General features: G+C 38.3%; 1 pseudogene; it reads left to right on the top strand.

The window, feature by feature from the left end:
• Positions 1-208: 208 nt before the first annotated feature.
• On the top strand, positions 209-5,202 carry LOC111221613 (annotated as a pseudogene).
• Positions 5,203-6,361: the final 1,159 nt, after the last annotated feature.

Genomic DNA, 6,361 nt, shown 5'->3' with positions numbered 1-6,361 from the left:
TTGATAGATCAGCAAACAGCTAGTTTTAAGGTAGTCAGAAAAATAAAGTAAAAAAAAACGGAACAAGTCACTCATTTTGAAATACTTACGGTAGGTGTGGATTTCATGTAAATTATTAATCTTATATATACAGTAGAATCCAGGTCTACACTCCAGTCCAGGAGGCGGGCGTAAAGCTCCAATCAAACCTCACAGAAGAAAACAGCAGAGAAGCTAATGCTAACTAACAGGCATACGTCAAATCAATGTAGCCAAGTGACCATGTAGCTAGCAGTGAGGTGTTGATAAAAGGCATTAATAGATTATACAGACTCCGGTTAACGGATAGGATATCACAACTTCGGAAAATAACGCTGAAAGGTGAGTCACAAGAACTGGGTAGCTGGTCGTATTAGCTCGCAAATGAACTAACTGTAGCTAGCGCCGAGAACGTTGTGCTAGCTAAGCTAATGCTAGCTAACCAACATAAACCAGTTTTATTTGGGTCAAATTAAGTTGGAGATGCAGATAGACTGTGCTACAGTGTTTGTCTGGATTGGCTTTCTTGCCCGACTATGCAATTCATTTCATATTAGATATTAGATATTGAAGGCAAACAGGAGAGGCTATGGCTAACGTCAGATGTAAACAAAAGACATGGCTAAGTTGATTAGCTTGCCAATTCCCATGACTCCAATAACTGCAAAAACTAAAGCACAGCCTGGAAATGGGTCTCACAAAATTTTTGAGACGAAGTCCAGGCTTGTACCTTATGTATCTACTTAAGTTAAAGCTGAAAAATCATGTTAGCAATACAGTGTTAAGATGTTCACTATCAAGGGATACTATTAATGGTTAAACTGGTGAACGCAGACCGACGCGTTACACATTATTCCTTGCTTTACTTGCTGTTAAATGTATAAGGTGTGCCCCAGAAATAGTGCCTGACTCCTGCTGCTCTGAGCCGAGACGTTACTAAAATTATTTTCCTTGGGGATTTATGTTGTGACTGAACAGATGCAAGCAGGTGACCCTGGAGTTGGTGCATCTATTGGCAGTTGCTGGTGCCCAGAGTCGGTCAGAGGACGAGGAGTCGCTCGGTGTAAAAGATGTGAAAAGGACAGCAACACAAGCATTGGCAGTGGTGTTCCAAACGCAGAAGTTCCTCCAGGTTTGATATATTTGCTTGTATATTTTACCGTTAATCTAGTTGTATATAAGCATAGTTTTTCTTGGCAGTAAAGAATTTTATTAATAAAATAAGAAATTAAGATGTGATGTGTAGTGCTCGTTCAGAAATATTTGATGTAGTGCAGTTTGAAAAATTAGGAACTGCTTTATAAATGTTGACAAAATAATGTCTTCAGGTCAATAAAGAGAAAGAAGTTTGATGATGAGCTGGTGGAAAGCAGTCTTGTAAAGTCATCAAGTAGAGTCAAAGGCCCTCCTGTCATAAGCCTGTTTCGCTGTTCAGGGAGTGAACCTTCATCGAGTGAGAAAAAAAAGGTACGTATGACCATAAAATCCACAGATTCCCTCAGTCAAGGAAGCAATGACTAAGCTATTAGCTTGCAGAAGTTTGATGGATAATTTTTGTGACTTTGACACTCTTTGTCAGGTGACAAAGTCAGGAACTGCTCTCACACCGCCTCTCACCATGGTAATAAACCCTGCACCTATCACCAAAAGAGTGAAGAAAAAGCAAGCAACCTCTACATATTACAAAAGACCTTGGACGATGGAAACCCACTGATGATCTTCTCCTTATAAATGCAGTGTTGCAAGTGAGTGCAAACCTTAAAATCGTTTATTATTGTATATTGTTGACAACGTTTATTGTATGAATCTGTTTGCCATTTATGAAACACCAGTGTTAGACGTGCACAACACCAATCTTGTTTTGTGTATGTATCTCTTTCTAGACCACAGATCTAACCTTCTGTTCATCTGGGTGTTAAGTTCAGCTGTCGTTTCACTTTCGGGAAATTAAAGAGAGGGTGGTACGCTCTGCTGTACGATCCCGTCATCTCAAAGTAAGAGACTAAGCAGACAACAACTTTATCTCTCTGTCCAAGTTTTATACTTCACTTTTTGTTGACAGCTTTACCCTTTTATTACCTTTGAAATCACATTCTTTCTGTTGTTTGTATTTTTAGGCTGGCATGGCAGGCCATGCGGCAGCTTCACCCAGAGGCCATTTGCAGCAATTCAAAGTAAAGCTCTCTTCAGTCAGGCTGAGGAGGCACTGCTGGCCAAGATCGGTTCAGTACGTAAAAGTATTACTTTTGGAACATTGTCATCTCATGAATTTACACATTTGTACTCACAAAGTGGTTTTGTATTACGTTTGTCATCGAACAGACTAGTCAGCCGAAACTGACGTTTTCCAGGACCTTCTGAGCAAACACCCTGGTGTCTTTCACCCATCTCGCACTCCCAAGAGCCTGCTGGTGGCACTGGCAGCTGTTAAAGCAGTACTACCTACTGGATGACCAGAGTGGTGAGTTTCATTGCCCACATTTGACAATTAAAGGCACCATCCTGCCAGTAAAGCGACAGTTATGAACTCTGATAGTATGTAGTCAGTTATACTTTGGAAAGCTCTCTATTATGAAATGAACATAGGCAAGCCAGACTCATCACTCTGTGTATCTAGTTAGAATGAAGAATGAAGGGTGAATTGCTGCAAGTAACACATTCATCCGAGCAGCTTAGGCAGACTTGCATTTGCTTTTAACCAATATTTAAAATGGTTAAACAAAAACAAATGATATTAACCCAAACAGAGAGTCATTCTAATGAAAGAGGTTAAATATATTTTGACTGTTTTTTCTTGACACACAACCAGGCTATTCAACTCTTAATTGGGATAACTAGAATGGCAGTCAAAATTAATTAAGAAGTTTTCATTTTGGTATAATGTTACTAATATTACAACTGCAGTGAATTGCCATTGTGCCTGCTCTGTCTTATGTCTTATTGATTTCATCCAGTAGTTGTGACTTTCCTCTTAGTTTTATTACAGCTATTTAGCACATTAATGATCACCTTTAGAATGATTATGCTTCTTTAAAATGATTAATAATAAAAAATCTGGATAGCTGACCGCAGAGAAATCAGGCAGTAATGAAGTCTTACTGGATGAAATACAAATATGCCAACATCTGTAGTAGATGAAACTTACGATGGAAAATGATGCAATTTATTGAAATGTATGAGAAAGGAGTTGGAGCTGGAGTTGGTTTTCTGAAACAATGTGAAACATGTAGTCTTAATTGTGTGTTGCAGTCCAGCCTCTCCCTAAAGGTGACCAGGTCCCTCAACTTCTCTGAATGCTGAACAGATGGTCGATGATGTAAAATTAAAAGTAAGACAGTCTTTCAGTTTTGCATTATTCATCTTATCATCTTATGGTTTTTGCTACTGATGTGTGTAGTAAATGTGTAATATATGTACAAATTTTCAATGCTGTTCATGTTTCTTTTTCACATCAGGGAGAGCAGAGATGAGGTTTTGGGAACATGGTAAGAAATCATTATAAAGACACAAGTTGTACACACTCCATCTTGCTCAGCATAAGTTACATTGGATATGTCACTTGTGAAGGAGGGTGAAGCTCTGTTTTATCACTTGGCCTAATGAAAAAGCGGAAGTCACAGGTGGTTTAGTTTATGGTTCAAAGTTGTATTATCAAGACACTACATTAGATTGTTATCACAGCCAGAAATGTTGTAATGGATTTTATTGTCACTGTATAACATGGAATGTAAAGTCTCCTTCTCTTTCTTTTCAGAGCTGATGATTTCTGATCGCCACCAGAAAAAGGGAGATCAGACAGTTAGAGCAGGAGCTGCCTCGTTGGCAGGTTCTCGTGGACAGTATCACAGGTGCGTAAAGTTTCATTTGCCAGCACAAGCAGACAAGCTGTTTCGGGTGTATTTGTTTTAAGGAATCCAGTCTGGAGAATTTATATTGTGGTTCACGTGGTGTCTGTGTCACCAGGGATGAGCATGCCTGACTTTGACAACCAGACACCTGGCAGCACTACGAGGTACGAATGGTGCGCTACCTCATGCAGATCACGAGAGGTACTTTCCTTTCAGAAGCAGTATTACAGAGAAGTAATGCAGAGATGTCATGCAAAATGAAGGAAACTGTGAAAGGTTTATTTTATCCAGTAGTTTTCCATGTGTTGCTAATTATTTTTTGATTCTTGTTCACACAGATTTACGTGGGCAGGGCGACTAAGGACAAACAGATAGATGTTGATCTGTCGCTAGACGGACCTGCCTGGAAAATATCAAGAAAACAAGGTGATTAAACTTGTACCTTTGTCAGGCTGTAACATCACATGCAAAACAACACTCTAAATATATTTTCCTTTTTGTAACTGAAAGCCCTGAGAGAATGAAACAACAGAACCAAAAACTAGTCAAACATTCCCAATATTGAACTCTGGAGCATTTTTAGATTTCGATTTTTGAGATTATTTGTCTTAATGATTACCACAACTGTTACATTTTTTGAGCTCAGTTTTGTATTTGAACACTGTTGTGCCACTGATAATGAATTACAAATTGCATTTCGACCAGCGGAAATATTATGTTATAAACAGACTGCTGATTTTAGATCTCTATTTTGTTCGTTTTATCAGTTTTATTCTCCTGTTGAAGCCTTAGTAAGTGTTTCAGCTAAATCATTCGGTGTGACGTTGGTGACAGAAACATAACTACGAATATATGTTGTTGACATTTACAGGAATTATTAAACTGAGAGAAAATAATGGAGATTCTCATTGCCAATGAAGGGCAGACCGATCCCATCTACATAGATGCCAGACCAGTCCGTCAGGCAACAAGTGGAAAACTCAATAACAATTCAGTGGTGAGGTGGTGTGGTCCAACCAAGTTGTATAAGATTTCAAATGAAACTACCATGATTTATATTTGGTACTGGTCATACCAGCGTTCCATGTGTACTGAGTGAGGCATGGCCGATAATTTCTGTATCTGTCTCTTCAGATTGGCAGGTCTTTCGCTTTGTGTTTCTAATTAACCTGGCAAACTCATCTCACTAATAAAAGCTGAAGCAGCCAAAATGACACTAGGCATGAATGCCAGCCGCCCGAGACGAATCAATATACAGGATATTACTGGCAGAACGAATGGACCAGTGCAGCTGTTTCTTGCAAAGCACAGCAGTGTTGTGAAGAATCGGGATTGACAAAGGCCATGTAAACATGAAATGTGAATTGGTAAACAGAGGCTACAGCTAAATCCTGGAGCAAAATAGTGACAGGCTTTCTTACTTGATGGTTTGAACTATTTTTCATTGTTGTAAATGTAGATACTCTCATGGTAGAGGCTTGTTTTGTTTTTTTCCAGTTTTTCAGAATATTGTATTTTAAATTCTGTAGTAAAGCTTTTTCCAAGATATTAAACTTTGTATACACAATGTTCTGAAAGTTTCTGAAGTTAAAAACTTGTACTGCGTGATATACACACCCGTGCATTTGGGAAGGATTCTGGTCACTCTCTCTATCTGTTAAACAAGCAGTTCAATGGCAAAAATGAAATACACAGGATAATTACTAATAATCACATAATCAAGGAGACTTACTCTACACTTAGCAGATAGGCAGTATAATGCTAACTCTCAGGTGACTCACACAAGTCCTTGATTTTTTTTAATATAATATAAAACAGGCCAGTGCGTTTAACAGATCAGTGAGACGTGTTAATAGCTTATGTATCCTGTTATAGGAAATCAGTTTAAAGCCTCTTGAATCTGCCACAACAGTTCAAATCTAGTAATATGTTTGATGCATCAGAATACCTAGTAATTTTGATAAAGATTTCACTGAACTTGAGCAATTTGGTGTTAATAGTAATGTTTGTTAATCAAGATGAGGATGGGGGAGAATATGGGGGAAAAAAATATCTGTTTCTCTTTGTTTTTCTTGTGGAAAGAAGTGTTCAGACAGTATGGTAGTTGCTAGAGAGCCTGTCAAGACGACAGCAAGCGGTTACCATACCGAGGTTTTAAACTGCACATAACTGTAAGTGACTTCCTCCTTCTCCACAGAGAGGCAAAATATCCAAACTGTTCTGGCTTTGAAACGAATCTCTTATTTCAAGCTTCCTTTCAGGGTTGAACTTTTAGTTCTGAATACTTTGTAATTCTTCTGGATCTGGTTATGCCTGCAATAACTGCTGCTATTTCATAGGCAGTTTGTTAGATACATAATTAAACTGCAAAACAGTACAAAAAATTTTTGGGCCCAGTATGCATTCAGAAATGTGTGTATTAAAAAAAGGGAATTCCACAAACAACAAAATCATTCAGCGATATTTATAAAAATGTACAAGCTCAGATTAACAGA

The sequence above is a fragment of the Seriola dumerili genome, unplaced genomic scaffold (genome assembly GCF_002260705.1).
Source record: "Seriola dumerili isolate Sdu_G_001 unplaced genomic scaffold, Sdu_1.0 BDQW01000088.1, whole genome shotgun sequence".
NCBI lineage: Eukaryota > Metazoa > Chordata > Actinopteri > Carangiformes > Carangidae > Seriola > Seriola dumerili.
Note: the sequence above shows the minus strand (reverse complement) of the source record. Positions and strands in the feature narration are given on the sequence as shown.